This window comes from Osmia bicornis, unplaced genomic scaffold (assembly GCF_907164935.1).
Source record: "Osmia bicornis bicornis unplaced genomic scaffold, iOsmBic2.1, whole genome shotgun sequence".
In the NCBI taxonomy this organism is placed as follows: Eukaryota; Metazoa; Arthropoda; class Insecta; order Hymenoptera; family Megachilidae; genus Osmia; species Osmia bicornis.
This window is the reverse complement of record NW_025791376.1, coordinates 37,466-54,656: the sequence shown is the minus strand read 5'-3', so window position 1 is coordinate 54,656 and position 17,191 is coordinate 37,466. Positions and strand designations below refer to the sequence as shown.

At 50.6% G+C, this 17,191-nt stretch overlaps 2 long non-coding RNA genes across 2 annotated transcripts; both read left to right on the top strand.

Annotated features, from left to right (window-relative positions):
• Positions 1-10,219: 10,219 nt before the first annotated feature.
• On the top strand, positions 10,220-12,612 carry LOC123989095. Its single transcript, XR_006830438.1, has 3 exons — positions 10,220-10,501; positions 10,576-10,694; positions 12,329-12,612. It is a non-coding gene; the product is annotated as an uncharacterized LOC123989095 (long non-coding RNA).
• A 1,107-nt stretch (positions 12,613-13,719) lies between these two features.
• On the top strand, positions 13,720-14,344 carry LOC123989094. The gene is made up of 4 exons (XR_006830437.1): positions 13,720-13,873; positions 13,943-14,032; positions 14,115-14,178; positions 14,278-14,344. It is a non-coding gene; the product is annotated as an uncharacterized LOC123989094 (long non-coding RNA).
• Positions 14,345-17,191: the final 2,847 nt, after the last annotated feature.

Genomic DNA, 17,191 nt, shown 5'->3' with positions numbered 1-17,191 from the left:
TAGCCCCGCCGCCCAATTTACGACCGCCCTGCCGCTCGCGGTTGTCCTCGGGGAGCCCCAAAGTGACGCATGGGCATTAAAGTCCCCGAGGACTAGCACTGGGGGGGGGGGGGGGGAACAACGGGAGACAAAGTCCCCCACCCGGTCCAGGTACTGTTCATATTGCGCGAGAGGCCATCTGTGCGGGGCATAGAGGCCCACCACCGCTATTTCACCCCACAGCACGCCGACGAACCCCCGGCCCCGTTCCAGTGGGGCGGGGTGTGGGGGTACTGCGGTGCCAATAATCGCCCCGGAGCCGTCCTCGTCCCCGAACCAATCTGGTCTGTCGAGGACTCGGTACGGCTCTGCGGCCACCGCCAACCCAGCCTTCCACTCGGCCAGGGTTTGGAACAACATGTCCTGCGCCCTGGCCGAGTGGGTCAAGTTGGCCTGAAGTATAGGGCCCTTGGGCCCCATACCTAGGCCTTACGAGCCGCCTCCGCAGCATTTTTGCTCGCCGACTTGGCAGTGGGATTTTTCTTGCCCCCCTTCTTCGACTTCGCAGGCTTGATCCTTGATACCTGTTCGTTGGGGGCTGTTCCTGTCCCTTCAACGGCACTCTTCTTCTCCTCTGGGAGGAGGAGGGGGCACAACCTTTTGCCCCCAATCGATGCCCCGCGGGCCGCCCCAGGTCCGCACAGAGGGGGAACCGCGGGGTGGCGCTACACTTGCTGGCCACGTGGCCCGACTCTCCGCACGCATAGCAGCGGTCGGACCTATCAGCTTCGCAAGTGCATCGCCGCCTAACATGCCCTCTTGTCAGGCAGCGATAGCACTGCAATGGCAGTGGTGGCAGCGCCTGTATTCTGGTCAAGGACCACCCGACCAGAACGCTCCCAGAGACGGATAACTTTTTGAGTGCCGCTAGAGGGCATCTCGCCCAGACAGTCCCCATCCTTTGGGGGGTGGTGCGAATCTCCCCAATTTTAATTTCTTCAGCGGAGCACCTCCCCGCAGCGGCCAACGCGGCCGCCACCTCCACCGGGGTGACCGCGTCGTCGAGACCGGTCACCCTCACCTCGCTCATTTTTATGGGGCGGGCAACCTTGACCTCAGTGCCGCTAAACACCTGGCGGGGTCGGTCAGCCAACTTGGCCGCTTTGTCCGTCCTGTCCTCCCCAGGTATCTCAAGGACCAAGCCACCGGTCCGAGCTCTTCTGGGCATCAACGCCGTGATGCCCAGCTCCTCCAACTTGACCCGCTCCCTTGCCATGAACATGGACTCGGCGTATGAGACCTTAGCCTCGGGAGCTAGGTTGATGGTGACCGCCGCTGTACGAGGAGGGCGGGGGGCCTTCTGCCTGGCAGATTGGGCCCCTTACCCCTTGACCGCCGGTGCCGCCCCTCTCGTCTGACCCTTCTGGGCAACCACCTTGGAGCCCTGGGAGGGAAGGGCCTTGGCCGCTACCGCCTTCTTCTCCGCTATCGCCTTCTTCTCCGCAGCTTTAGCGCGGCGGCCAACCACCGTCACCCAGGTCCCATCCGCCATCCTCCGATGCTCCTCAACAATCCGAGCCATTCTGGCCTCCACAAATGATGCCGGCTGGTCCGGTGCTGAGGAGGGCCCTGGCAACGACTCCGTGGCAGGCAGGGACTTATTCCGCACCCACCTCTCCGCTTCCTTCCTGGATGCAGGGGGATGGTCGCAGCCGTAGCTCCCCCCTTAACACGCTCCGCCCTCTTAGGCGGGGGCTGAACAGCTGCAATAGCGGCTTTGAACTCCGCCCTGAGCCCCGACAGATCTTTCTCGAGGAGAGCCGCAAATCACCTCGTCAGATCGGGCTCAGGGCCACCAACCATCCCCTCCTCTTTTCTAGGTGCAGCAGCTGGGATCGGGACCTGCACCACGGGGCATTCAGGCGGGCAAGACGGCAAGTCGAGAACTTCGACTTCGCCCTTCCTCCTCTTCCAGCCCGCCTCTTCGCCGGACAATGGCGAGTCGGGCCGCGCGACCCTCTTCGGGCCCGCGATTCCTGGCGTCTCCGTGGTCGCGACCCAGCATGTGAGTTCCGCCAGGCTTTGCTGGAGGATGCTGAACTGCGCTGTCTGGGCCGCCAGCTGCTCCTCTCGGAGCTCTAGATGGCGGCGGAGCTCCTCCAGCTCTTTACCTACCCTAGCGGGGGCGGCCGTAACCGCCGTCTCCGTATGGATGGCCTTTAACTGGCGTGCGGCCATCCTTAGTTTCCTGACGAGCGTTCCCTTGAGGCCCTTGGAAACGCCCGCTACCCTCTCCACATCCCTACAGAATTCCAGGGCCGGGGCGGCTAGGTCGCGCGGTCGGGACATAGCTGAACTCCTCCGCCAGGTCCTCAAGATCGGGGAGGGACCTGCTACTTCGACTCGGCTCGGGAGGGTCCTCGGCAGGGTCCAGTGCCCTCTTCTCCTCCGCGAGTTCCAGCTCCTGGCGTTGTACCTCCTGGAGCATTTGCTTCGCCGCGGCGAGTTGCGACTACACTCCTCTTCGCCGGCCGTCTCTCCAAGGACACAGTCGAAGCGACTGATTCGTCCGAGTCCTCGCCGTCCCGAGATGCAGCGGCGTCCGAGGCCGCCGGGGAGACCCCGCCCCAACTTCGCTGCGACCTCAAGGTAGACCATTCCGCGTCCACCCTAGAGAGTTGAACGGATAGCTGGCGCGCATCCGTCGCTCTACTAGTGCCGGGCAGCACCAGGTCCACCTCGCTAGCTGCCTGTCTCACGTCCTGATTCGTAGCCATGTTCCGTTTCTGTTAAATCCAGTCCAGTTTGTTTATTTGTTGATTTAGTAATTCCATCCATAATGGTCCCACGAGAGGGTCGGTCTATGGGTCCATCCGGGCACAGCCGCCTTACCCGGGTAAGGCCAGTACACACGGAGTGTCGCCAGGTACCCCAGGGCTGGCCACTAGAGACTGATGCACCCATCAGCCATGCCTGGCGCTTACTCCGGGCACGCCGTCCTCACCGCGCACCGCAGCTTGGGGCTAGGGATTTTTTATAGAGGTTGTCATCCTCGCGGGCCGACCAATGAAGGCAAGCCCCCCATTCCAGCGAAACGTGACCACTAGGTTACGGTGTAATTGTTTGGGCACTCCGGGTTCGCTACCCGCACCCGACCGCCACGCAACATTGCCCCTGGAGAACAGAACGACGCTGCAGCCACCTTTTCGCCTCTCCGACCCAGGCCTTACCGGCAAGGGAGGCCCTGCCAGGATCCGTAGATCCCACCGGCATCACCCCGGGTCATCTGCGAGGCTACTTCGACAGCAGCAAGCGCCCCGCTTTTAGTCGCCTCCTACGACAGGCAGGGGTTACCGTGCCTGTATCCTATCCCCCAGTCACAGGGGAGGTTTTGATGGGTTTTCGTTCCCTTGGTGTTTGGTCCGCGGGAGCTATTTTATTTCACTCCTACCCTACATGCACTCCGAAAATTGCATGGCGAGCATTCCGCTATCCGCCACCTGGGGACGCGCCACGTCGGGGTATCACCTCCCCGACCAGCCAGTACACTTGGCCAGGTCAGTGGAACCTAACCTCACCTAACCTAACCTAACATTTTTTTTTTTCGTGGGGGAAATCTTACAAAGACGCCCCCAGCCCCCCTGGGGAGGGTCCGGGGCAGTGCCGGATTTATACCGGCTAAAACCCCCACGGTGACCTGCACAGGGCTGTTGTAAGGGCCCCGGGACCACTATCGAATAACACCGGGACCCTCCCATCCTTGGCGCATAGCGCCCCATCTCGGGGGAGGATCTAACCTTTGACCCTCCCCCTAAGTGCCTGCTCCGCCAACGTCAGGGGCCACACCCGACGCTGGCCACTCCTCGGGCCGCGTGCAATGGCGACCGGGGCCCCAGCCCCGGCCACCTGCGGCCCAGCGACTCCAAATGGGAGCCGCTAGATGTGTGATGGGGGGAGAGGGCTAGCCCCTCCCTCATCCAATCCCCCTGGGGAGGACATCTGCCTTGGGGAGGAGCCAAAACTCCCCCCGCAACCTATCACCCTGGGGGAGGCCGAAGCCCCCCCCCCCCCCTCTTGTTAGGGGCGGTGGGCAGGATTATCAAGGCCCACCGCCCCGTCCTCCTCAGCTCACTGTGCCGTCGGGGGGCCTCCCCCGACGGCGCCGTCTCCTGCGGGCGGGGTCTGGGTCGGCTCTCTGCCGACCCCGCTCCGCCTCCTCCTTCAAGGCGATGACCTCCTTCTGTGAGCCCCTCTTCTGGGTTGTACCTCCACTGATCCTCGCCGGCGAGCATATTTCTTACCACGCTCGCCGGCGAGAGATCCACCCCCAACTCGCACTGCAGGGCGTGACGGGCCCGCGCAAACACTGGACAGTACTCCAGTGTGTGTTGCGCGGAGTCCCGCCCCGCCCCGCAGTGATGGCATATAGCCGTCGCCACGCTACGAATCCGGCACAGGAAGTCACCAAAGCAACCATGTCCGGTGAGCACCTGTGTGGTCCGGAAGGTGATCCGACCAATGCCGCGGTCCCGCCATTTCTTGATGACGGGCAGGACCGCCCCGACCGCTCGCTGGCCGGCGGCGCCACTCGCGATTATCTCGCGACGCCACCGGTCCAGGGTATCCTATCGGGCCTAGCACCTCCATTCCCGTTCGACCGCCCGCTCAGGCGGGTCTTCTCCAGCCCGGCGGAGGCCGCTCAAGCGCCAGAAAATCGTGGCGCAGGCTTCCGCCTCGTACTTGAATGGTACGAGACCCGCCAGAGCCATCGCCGCTGCGTGGGAGATCGTGCGGTATCCCCTCACGACCCTGATGGCCATCCTCCTTTCCACTCGCCGCAGCACAGTTTGGCTGCGGCGAGACGCCATCAGGGCCTCAGCCCATATGGGCGAGCTATATAGGGCCACGCTCCGCACGATCCCCGTGTAAAGGCGGCGAACCTTCTCGCTCGGCCCCCCGATATTGGGCAGCACCCTCCCAAGGGCGTTTGCTACCATGTCTAATCGGGGGGCAAGACGGTCGAAATGCCTTTCTAAGTGCCAGTGGCTGTCCAGGTGGAGGTCAAGATACTTGAACCCCTCACCCACCTGGACCCTGGTGTCACCTACCCGGATCCAAGACTGGGGCGGCGGTGCAACCCCACGCCGAGGCAAGTAAAACCACATTGCCTCGGTCTTGTGGGGCGCTATCCGTAGCCCCAGAGTCCGGATCGCCGCTGCGACGGCAGCCACGCCAACCTCCGCTAGACGACTGGTCCTGCCCCAGTCCCGGTCGGTGGCAAACATGTGTGTGTCGTCTGCTAAACACGTAATGCTTACACCGTCCGGGACCACGACCCGCAAAGCTGGGTCGTACCCCACATCCCACAATGGGGGCCCCAAACGGGACCCCTGGGGTACACCCTCATCGACGTCCCTCCGATAGACACGTCCGTCCCGGCCCACATACTCGATGAATCTATCCCGTAGGTAGTCCCCGATCATCCTTCTCAGTACTGGGGGCACTTCATGTTCAGCGAGTGCCCCCATTATCACCTCATGGGGCAGGGTGTTAAAGGCGTTCGCTATGTCGAGGGAAACGCCCAACGCCACCCCGCCCCGGGACGTGGCCGAGTCGCATTGGGAGCGCAGCGAGTCGATCGCATCGATGGTGCTGCGCCCCCGTCTAAAACTGTACTGCGACCCGGCCAGATCAGGGCCTACCCGGGTAGGTGCTCTTCGAGGCGGTCAGCTATAACGCTTTCTAAAAGCTTCCCGACCTCGTCGAGAAAAAGTATGGGCCGATACGCGGAGGGACTCTCCGCGGGCCGTCCTTCCTTTCTTAGCAGGACCAGTCGTCCAACCTTCCATGCGGAGGGAAATACACCCTCCTTAAGACAGACGCTGAAGAGGCGTCTCGATCGCGGTCCAAGGACGCGCAGGGCCAATACCCAGGCCCGGCCGGAGACGCCGTCGGGGCCCGGAGCGGTGTTCCGAGCCCCCATGCGCCTAACGGCCTCGGCCAGCTCCCCCTCTGTGACCCCCATGTCGTCGGTCCATTCCACTTGGGCCGGCGGGGGCCAGGGGTGGCTACCGTCGTCACGAGGAAACAACGTGTTCACCACCTGGCCCAAGAACTGGGGGTACCTAACCTAACCTAACCTAACCTAACCTAACCTAACCTAACCTAACCTAACCTAACCTAACCTTTTTTTTGTTTTTTGTTTTATATTTTGACAGCAAGAAAATACATTTACGTAAGGGAGGAACCCGTCGGGTTAGGAGAGGTCTCGCGCAATGTGGGACTCAAAGGTACATATCAAAACAAGTTTCCCTGAATTGGATCGTTACAGTACCCCAATACCCACTAAAAACTTGCTCCGTATCAGCCACAGATACCTCCGGCAACCCCAGAGGGCTTTAATGGAGAGCATTCTGTGTAGCCACGATGTTGCTTACACATCGACCGACTTGGACGACCTAAAGGCGTTCAGTCGTCCAAGAACGTCACGGGTAAGCCCCAGCGTACCTCCGCTTATAACGCAGGCTATTTTGACCGACGGTGACTTCATTTAGCCACAGAAGGTATAGAGTGCGTTGGTGGACACTCTACAGCCGCTGTGCGTACACACCGCCGGAACTGTGCATTATCCTTGCAGAGTCATTTTTCCCTACCCGTATGTTTCCGCAGGAGATGTATAGGATTGAGCTGAGCCGCTTGGTCACCAGAGGCCGCAACACACATTTGGGCGAGCTAAGCCTCTCGATGGGCGGATATCAGCCTGGGAGAGGTCGCGAAAACGACGGAGTGCTCGCATGAATGCGAGAGAGAGGAGAGCCCGAGCCGCCTGGACACCAGCGACCGCTTCACACATTTGGGTGAGCTAAGCCTCTCGATGGGCGGATTTCGGGCCTGGAATTGGTTACGCGCACTGAGGAATGCACGCATGATAGCGAGCGAAAGGAAGTTTTGGGTTGCCTGGACACCATCGACCGCAACACACATTTGGGTGAGCTAAATCTGTCGATGGGCGAATTCCGGACGTGGGAGAGGACGCGAAAAATTTTTCGAACGAAGGAATGCTCACGCGAGAGCACGCGGTAGCGCTCGGTATGCTCCTGTCGTTTGTCACATGCATTCATCCATCCATTCAGTTCATTCAATTCTATACTACAAGTGTGTAAGGGCACCGTAAGCAGAACGCTACGTATAGTGCGGATGCAATCAGAGAACCTAAGGAGAAGAGTAAGAAGGGTCGCGGTTCGCCGAGAGTCGGCCAGCGAGAGGAAGGTTCAGGCTGGCCGGTCTCGATCCACTGCCCGGCAGGTACAGTGAGAGGGAAAGATCGAGCTTGGGATGCTGTGAAGAGCGAGCGCGAGAGAGGGGATCAAAGAAGAAGCCGCGGGTCGGAATCCGGGAGAGAGCCGAGACGCGAGCGTAATGCGTCCGAGATTAGAGGTCACTGATTGGGGATCGCGCGTCATGTTAATGCGATTTTAATTGAATTTAATTAAATTGATGAAACGTAAAAAAATTACAATGTAATAAAATTCAAAATTTATCAAAATCTAAAATTTACAGAAAACTAGAATTGATGTGTCGTGTTTGAAGAACCACATTAATATTATAATTAGGAATTCATACGAACCAAAACCTTCAATTTTAAATTTACCATGAAAATTAATTTTAAAGGTAATTAAATACAATTTTCGCGAAAGAAAGTTGGTGCAGATTGCTTTCAAGATTAATTGTCGAAGAGAGCGGTAGATGTTCGGGAAATGTAGCATGTATTAAAATGGGATTTTCGAATTTTGAATTTTAGATTAGGCACGAAAGCTAGCAGTTTTAAGCGCCTCGTTGGGCGGGTGGAAGGCGCGTACTAACGGGTGATGCACGGATTACGTCACCCGCTCGGAGGTAGCGGCCGAAACTGGGTCAATGGGTCAGCCGTCGGTCGGCGTCTAAAGGGGGTGCGAACGAACCGTGTTCGTGTACAAAGGGTCCGATACTGCCGATCTGAAGGGGCTTCGCGCGCGATTCCTTTTTAGTCGCCTTTTACGACAAGCCAAGGAGACTGGAGACGTATTCTGTAACCCCCCGCCTCCAGGGGAGGATGGGATGTAGTCTTCCACAGTAAATGTGTTAGAACTAGAAGTTTCCAGGGTTTAAGATTAGTGACAAATTAAGCTTTATGATTTGGGGTTGTGAAATTGTGTTGATGTTAGACTTGAGACCCGGGAGGAGTTCTGGATTTGGATTTTAAATTGAGGGTAGAGTTGATCGCGGGAATCGTAGTCTAAAAGTAATTAAATATAATTTGTGCGGATGCGATGTAGACGAATAAATGCTCGTTATCTTAGAATTAAAGTTATGGGGAGTGTAGGCGATTGAGTGGAAAATTTGTTTGAATTGGTAGTGGAAAGGCACTGATAAATTCTTATCACTGAATTGGAACTTCGAGGAGGAATTTAAAAACACTTTCACTTGTAATTCGTGTATTTAATAAAGATATTACTCGTCGTGCGTATAATTTACCATTCGTCAATTTATTTGTTGATTGAAACAAAACTGTTAACTTATACTGAACTTTACTAAAGATGAACTGGTTATAATTGGTTTGGATATTTGGTCGCTGTTATCGCCTTGATTGCTTTCACACTAATAATTCGGATTCGGCAGTTCCACATGGGAATCGGTAATCGCGGCGCTCTAGTCGCCGCTGCGACTGTTAATCTTTAAAATGTTGGTGAAGTCGCTAACGGCGCTCTCGTTCGTTATCGACCGAGAGCATTAGAATTTTTGTGGTAATTTCGCGACGCATCCGTGAACACGCCGCCCCCCGTTGAATGAATTCATTCAACAAGAGTGATGCAATATAGTGAACGTGATTGGAAATTACTCGTGATTGGAATGTGGAACCTTAACAATGATTATGGTGTCGGCGATAAAGGTAAGTTTAAATAATTATGTGATTACAATTTAAGAATTCGCTCGGATATACATTAACTGATATTAATCGTGGTATCGTGAAAATATAACTACGCATTACTATTTGGCGTCGTAGATTCTGTGACTTCGGCGTTGATCGCGATCGGAAGGAAACATAGTTTGGAGATGGGACGTTTATATTCGGAATTCGCTGTTTTTAGTGTGACGACTCGGACGAGGCCATCGTCTCCTGGATGACACGCAGTAATTCGTCCGAGTTCCCATCGACTTGGTGGAAGGTTCTGACTACGAAGCAGGACAAGCTGACCTACTTTGGTAAGATTTTGCGTAGTTTTCCATTTCGGTCGTTGGTGTAAGGTGTGTAGATAGTCGTTGCGCCACGCTTTCCAGAATGTTTCGGTGATTTTTTGTACAAGTTGCCAGCGCGATAATCTATTGTCCCGGACATCAAATACGGTCGGTTCTGGTGACGCTAGTAAAGCGGTTCCGATTAAGAAATGTCCCGGTGTCAACGTGTTGTAATCGTCGAGACAATCGGATTCGGCACCGAGCGGTCGTGAGTTAAGACATGCTTCTACTCGGCATAATAAGGTTAGCATTTCTTCAAACGTTAAAGTATGCGAGCCAATAGTGCGTTTGAGATGGTGTTTTACGCTTTTCACTGCTGCTTCCCATAATCCGCCGAAATGGGGAGCGTTCGGGGGCAAGAAATGCCATTCAACTCCGTCGGTTGCTAATTGGTTGCCAAAATCGGGGTTTTTAGTTGCCGAGCGAAAAGCAGCGGTTAACTCACGATTCGCGCCTTGAAATGTGGTTCCGTTGTCAGAATACATTGTTTTCGGAAGGCCGCGGCGAGACACAAATCGTTGATAGGCGGCCATGAACGCTGCGGAGCTATAATCGCTGACGAGCTCAATGTGGATTGCTTTAATTGTCAAGCAAACAAAAACCGCGATGTAAGCTTTGTGAGCTTTGTGACCGCGACCGGATGTTGTTCGGACCTGAATTGGGCCTGCATAATCGACCCCGGTGTTAATAAATGGTCGTTCTACCTTGGTGACTCGAGAGACGGGCAAGTTTCCCATGAGCTCGGACGGCACTACAGCTTTTTCCCGAGTGCACGCCACGCATTTATATAAAACACTGCGGATTGTAGCGCGTGCTCGAATAATCCAGTATTCGTTGCGTAAGTGTGCAAGCGTGAGTTTCGGACCTGCGTGTAACAAATTGCGGTGTGTGCTCTCAATTAATAAGGTTAGGAGTGGATGTGATCGAAGAATGATCGGTGTCTTTGCATTTTTTTCTAGTTGGGAGTTTGCTAGCCGTCCCCGTGCTCGAATTAACCCTTCCGAATCTAAGTACGGAGTTAATGAGAGGAGAGGACTTGTTTTTGGGATTGGTTTGGATGACCTTAAGGCTCTCCTCTCCTCTGGAAAGGCCTCTTGTTGCAACTTTTTTAACCAGTACAATTTGGCTTGCTTAACTAAATTTGGAGTCAGAATTATTGATGAAGCAGATGCCTTAATACATCTCGTGGGAAGGTTTTGGTCAGGTTGACTTTTAATTCTTACGCGAAGGGTTTGGATGAAGCGAAGTAAGTATGCCGTTACTCGCAATAGTTTCGACCATGAAGAATATCGAAATGTTAATTCCCATTGATCAACACAGGTAGCCATGCTCTGGAGGCTCGACTGTTTTTCTTCAAGCGACGTGTTTGGAGACGATAAGTTCCTGTCGGTGGGCCACGAGGACGTTTTTAGCCATTGCGGACCAGACCACCATAACAGGTAATCTTTTAATTTTTGGATTGGCATTCCCCGCGAAGCGCAATCGGCTGGATTTTCATTGGTGGGCACGTAATGCCATTGCGCATGTGACACAAGATTTTGTACCTTTGCAACGCGGTTTGCCACGAACGGTTTCCATCGAGTGGCTGATTGATTCAGCCATGCGAGAGTTACGCGAGAATCCGTCCAACAATGACATTCGATCGATTGCTCTTTTAGTGCGGTGGATACAAATTTTAAAAGTTGGGCGAGAAGAAGTGCGGCGCACAACTCCAATCGAGGAATACTAATCGTTTTAAGTGGAGCGACCCGCGTTTTGGCTATTAATAGAGAGACAGTAACGGTACCATCAGACAGGATACTTCGTGAATAAACTATCGCGGCGTAAGCTTTGGTTGAGGCATCTGAGAACCCATGCAGGCTCTGCGTTCGAATAGTTCTTGGAGCGATTTTTCGCGGTATGGATAGTTTTTCCAATTCGGGAAGCTGAATACAAAATTTCTGCCATTCAGTGAGAATGGCAGCTGGAAGAATATCATCCCAATCGCAACGAAGTGACCAGAGTTTCTGGATATAAATTTTTGCTACAATGATGACTGGAGAGATCCACCCTAAAGGGTCGTACAGTTTCGCTATCGTTGACAGGACTGTTCGTTTAGTGTTGGCTGGGTTGTTTGTAAGGATTTGGTTTGAAACTTTAAAACGAAATTGATCCAAAGCGGGATTCCAAATTATTCCAAGGACCGAAATTATTTCATGAACTTGCAAGGATTTGCTGGTTGCGAGGCCGTGATCCTCTGGATTCATATCAGTGAGCAAGGCTGGGTCATTGCTGGCCCACTTTCGTAACGAGAAGCCACCTTTGGCGAGAAGCGTTTTAATTTGGTTTCGCAATTGGCGAACTGATTCGAGGCTATCGCCACCAAAAAGAAAATCATCAACATAGGCTTGGTCCCGGATTATTGAAATTGCGTCGGGAAAACTCGATCCCTCATCCTCGACGAGCTGTTGCAAAACTCGCAAGGCAAGATACGGAGCTGGAGCAGTCCCATAAGTGACTGTGAGGAGTTGATATTCCTCAACGGCCCCATGTGGAGAATCGCGCCAAAGAATTCTTTGGTAATCGAGGTCTTGAGGATCGACTAGTATCTGGCGATACATTTTTGCAACATCCGCCGTATAAACAAATTGGAATTGACGCCATCGAATTAATATGGATACCAGATCTTGTTGGAGTTTCGGCCCGGTGAAAAGATGATCGTTAAGTGACGTCCCGTTAGACGTTTTGCGTGATGCATTAAAAACAACGCGAAGGCGAGTTGTGGCGCTACTTTCACGAATAACAGCGTGATGCGGTATATAATAACAATTTCGAGTATTTGGTGGAAGAGAATTGACTTTTTTCATGTGTCCGAGAGCTTGGTACTCTGCAAGGAAGGTTTTATACTCATCTGCTTTGGATGAGTCGCGACGAAGACGATTCTCTAATGAATGAAGACTTTTTAATGCTCCGGATCGTGATTCTCCTAACGGAATGGGAGGTTTGGTTTTAAATGGTAGTCGAACGATATAGCGTCCATTTGGTGCGCGGTAATGCGTGGATTGGAAGTGTGATTCGCAATTCTTATTTTCAGGAGTCAGGATCGTAGGAGTGAAAACGTCCTCAAGTTCCCAGAACCGGCGTAGATCCTGGTCGAGGTTTTCGAGGATTGAAAGGTGGTGAATTCCGACTGTGGAAGACGAGGATTGGCATTGGATCGGACCTGAGAGTATCCATCCTATCGTGGTATTTTGAGCGACAGGATTACACGCAGGGCCCTTTCTCACCCCTTGCAATAAAAGTTGGCCATAAAGATCCGCTCCAATGATGATATCAATTGGGTCCGAGCTCATCGGTTCCTTGTCCGCAAGGTTCAAATCTGCAAGGTGAGACCAATTAGCTTGTGCATGGGTTCGCGCGGGTACATACCTGGTTAACGATTTCATTATAATAGCGGTGGTCGAATATGCAGGTTCATTCGATTCAGCCGGCGTGATAATAATAGCAGCCACTTGAGTAGCATGAGAATGGTTTTCACCGATTCCGGTAATGCGTGTGTGCTGCCTAGTGCGATCAAGACGGAGCGACTGAGCTAAATGTTCCGTTATGAGTGTCGCGGCTGAGCCTTGGTCAAGCAACGCTCGAGCACTGATGCATCGGCCCTGGCTAGAATGTACTCGGACGCGTGCTGTCGAGAGAAGAATACTTGCATTAGTAAGCGTACCAGAAGCGACATTTGTACTTATCTCGATTTCGGTTTCGGAAGTAGCGGAGCTCGTCTGCGGTATTGGCGGTGCAACGTCCTTGGCGGTCGAAAAATGTAATAATGTGTTATGCCGTTGGTTGCATTCTTTACAAAGATGAGGGCTCTTACAATGTGCGGCAGCATGCTTGATTGAAAAACAATTTACGCACCGTTTCTGTTGCTTAATAAAATTGAAGCGATCAGATTTTGTTTTTGAAAGAAATGACGGACATTGATATATTAAATGATTTTGCCGACAGACGGGGCAGATTATTTTGGTCGAAGTCGTGGAATGCGCAGATATATTTTTTGGTTTGATCGATTTATATTTTTCCGCTTCGCTTTGTTTGTCGCGTTTGGTTTCCGGTAGACTTTCTAAAGCGCGAATTCTCTTAAGCAAAAACGCATCGAATTCGTCGTAGGTGGGAAAATCGGTATTATCGCTGAGAGTGAATTCCCATGCTTTTCGCGACGCGCGATCTAATTTTTGAGCTCCGAGAAAAACAATTACGTCACTCCAATTATCAACCGGGCGGTTTAAATTTCGGAGCATTTGAAGCGAAACGTTTATTTTGTCACGTAACATTTTCAAATCATGCGGTGTTTCGGACGAAACAGATGGTAACGAAAACAAGGTATTCAAATGGGTTGATATTAACCGACGTTTGTTATCGTAGCGCGTTGTTATTATTTTCCACGCGACTTCAAAATTGTTTTCGGTTACAGGTAGGTGACTAACGGCTTCGCTCGCTTCGCCCGCTAGCGAGGAGCACAAAAAATGGAGACGTTCAACGTTCGTTAAGGAAGCATTGTTGATCACCATGGAGGTGAAACGGTCACGGTAACTTTCCCACTCCGTGAACTTTCCATCGAAGGACGGCAATTGTATCTTTGGTAAGTGAGCCGTTTGTCGTGACGTCACTGAATTTGAAAAACTTACGTTTGCTGATGGCTCGGTTGTAGGTGTGACCTGGGCTAGCATTTCCGCCATGAAGTCCATTGCTTCCTGATACCGCTCCTCGGCCTGGATAAAATGATTCTCAACGAAGTACGGTAGGCTGGACCTCGTCTTTTGATCGATACAGGCGGTGATCCTTGAGTCCAGATCTTGACTTTGTTGATACGCTTCTTTCAGCATGGTCATCCGGTTTTGGGTTGTTGCTGCGGTCATCTTGGTTTGCCCCAGCTTCTTGAAATTGGTGAGCGCTCGGTCAATTGAGCGCATGGTTTGCATTTGCTTATGCAGTAGTTCTTCGAGAGTGCTCATGGCCGTTAACGGTTTAATTTTCGAATTGTAGGTGGACGAGTACCTGGTTGATTTTCCTCGATCCCAATCCGGCTCGAAGGACCAATTTTATGTAGGCGATTGAGTGGAAAATTTGTTTGAATTGGTAGTGGAAAGGCACTGATAAATTCTTATCACTGAATTGGAACTTCGAGGAGGAATTTAAAAACACTTTCACTTGTAATTCGTGTATTTAATAAAGATATTACTCGTCGTGCGTATAATTTACCATTCGTCAATTTATTTGTTGATTGAAACAAAACTGTTAACTTATACTGAACTTTACTAAAGATGAACTGGTTATAATTGGTTTGGATATTTGGTCGCTGTTATCGCCTTGATTGCTTTCACACTAATAATTCGGATTCGGCAGTTCCACATGGGAATCGGTAATCGCGGCGCTCTAGTCGCCGCTGCGACTGTTAATCTTTAAAATGTTGGTGAAGTCGCTAACGGCGCTCTCGTTCGTTATCGACCGAGAGCATTAGAATTTTTGTGGTAATTTCGCGACGCATCCGTGAACAGGGAGGCTAAAATGGGTAATCAGGGAGAAGAATTGTACTTGAAATTAAGGGGGTTCTGAGAATCTGGAATTAAGATAACATAACACATAGAAACTGAAAGTTTAAAAGTAGAAGCAGATGTGTACAGTAAGAATGGGTGTGGATCCTGAGCAGAATGTAAAAGGTGAAAATAGTGGAGAAATAAAAACATAAATAAAGAAATAAATGGAGGAATAGGGAAAAAGGACGGTAGAGAACAACGAAAAACAGCCAGAAACAGCTGTAAGCGGAAAGTTTGTAAAGCGGCATACGGTACATTTGGAGTTAAGCTGTACCAGGTGTCGGGTAGGGTAGGCGATAAAGTAGGTGATGGGTAATAAACGGGCAATGAGGAGCGAGGCGCTAAAGGAGCGTCACGCACATATTCTGAGATATTTCTTCTTCTTCTTGTTCTTTTTCTGCACAGCTGCGCTGGAAGTGGCATTTACAGCTGGGAATAGTGAATACAGCTTAGAATAGTGCAGAGTTACCTCAAAGAAAGGGGCCACAGTGTGTCTTCTTCCTTATAAAATGGGAAGGCTTCGGAACTTTTAAATATCTCGATATATCTCGAAAACTACGCATCTGATCAAAAAATGTCATAGAACATAAATAGTAGGGAATTTAATTCCCTACAAAAAACGGTTGTTAACATTTTGCCATAGCTCGGAGTCAGTACTGCACGTGTTTACCGTAATGATACAAAACCGTAATGGCCGAACCACCGGCTTCGTCGTAGCAAGAGTCGTTGGCTTCTTGCCGGTGACGTCAAGCTTGGTGATTGGTCAGCCTGACCGGCATCCAAGGTGGCTGCCGGTCGCGCTGAAGAGTGCTGCCGCGGTTCGTGCGGCGACGGTTGAAATCAACGCATTTTCGAACACTATGGCATATAACCGTATAATCTATAATTTATAAAGTAGGGGGGGTTGAGCCAATAAGGCCTACAGTTTTATTCAGTTGAAATATAACTCATTTGCTGTATTTATTATTTTACATTATATTACATTTCATTACATTACATTACATTATATCGGCTATGTATGTCGGTTATGTTGGTTACGTATGTTGCGCGTTACACACTTTCTATAGTTCCCAATTTGTGAATATCCTCAGCTGTTTTACCTGCATTCAGTTTACGTACATTCATTCATTTATTATTCATTCATTCCTTCATTTTGATGTTGATTGATTAAAGCTATACATTGATCTGATTCGATTTTTCTTGATTTATTGATTCATTTCTGCTTCATATTTCATTTCTGCTAGTTACCTGTTACCATGATTTATTCTAGTTTCATTGATTTATTATTTTATTTTACTAACTAATATTATTTGACCGAGAGTTGTTTTTATTGGGCTCACGGGACTTTCCTGATCGCATGCGTTGTTGACGTTGTTTGACTTTACTGGTTGATTTTGTCTAAGTTAAATGTTTTATTCTATTTATTTATTAGGCCCTTCGTTCTGTGGCGATTCCTGATTCCGTTGATTCTGTTGTTCTGTTGCTCTGTTGTTTTGTATAATCTGTTTTCTGCGGCGCGATATGTAGTAATACAGTGTGTCCTGCAATCTGCGCAATCTGTGGATCTTATTCGGGTTGATTCATTTGATTTCATTTTATTTTTCCTTATTGTTTGTAATTTGTAATTTATATGTAATTTATATTTATTTCATTCCACCCTATTACAAACGTATGATTCATATTTATACATAATAAATAACCGTAGTATTGATTTTACTAACTGATTTATCCTCCATCTTGATCTGTCTGGAAGCTTGATTTGATGTTCGTGTGCTTTATACCTTCGTGAAAGTACTGTATATCAGACTTATCTTTGATGATAAGTTTGATGGTAAGTATGAATTCCTAGGATTGCGCGGCTGCACGATGGATGGTTTTGCAGTCGATAACTGTGTGTACCGGGTAACTGGCGCGCGGTAGGTAATTGCTGCGAGGCAGATAATTGGTCTGTGGATAACCGTTACGGAACCGTTACGGAGCGAGCGGCCGAGTATTATGTGGTGGATAGAATATTTGCGGTTGGTAATATCTCTGGTGCTGCGGTTGGTTACCGACTAGGGATAGCTTTACGGCTTATCTTCGGGCAGTATTGCATGCTTTACTTATCACGATGCGTTTTGCTATCGTTATCTTTCGTAGGTACCTTACTTCTGGTTTTCATCGCTGTGATTTATTGAAAGTTGTTGAAGTATTTTCGCTTTTATTTCCGCTTTTCGCTTTTGAACGTTTATATATTCTGTATAATTAGTTGATTAATTTGATGATTTGGTGGTTAATTTGATGGTCGATAATTATTATGGTATCGACTATGGAATTCGAACACTAGGTATCTATGTTCTTTATGGTTTATGGTCGCGCTCTTT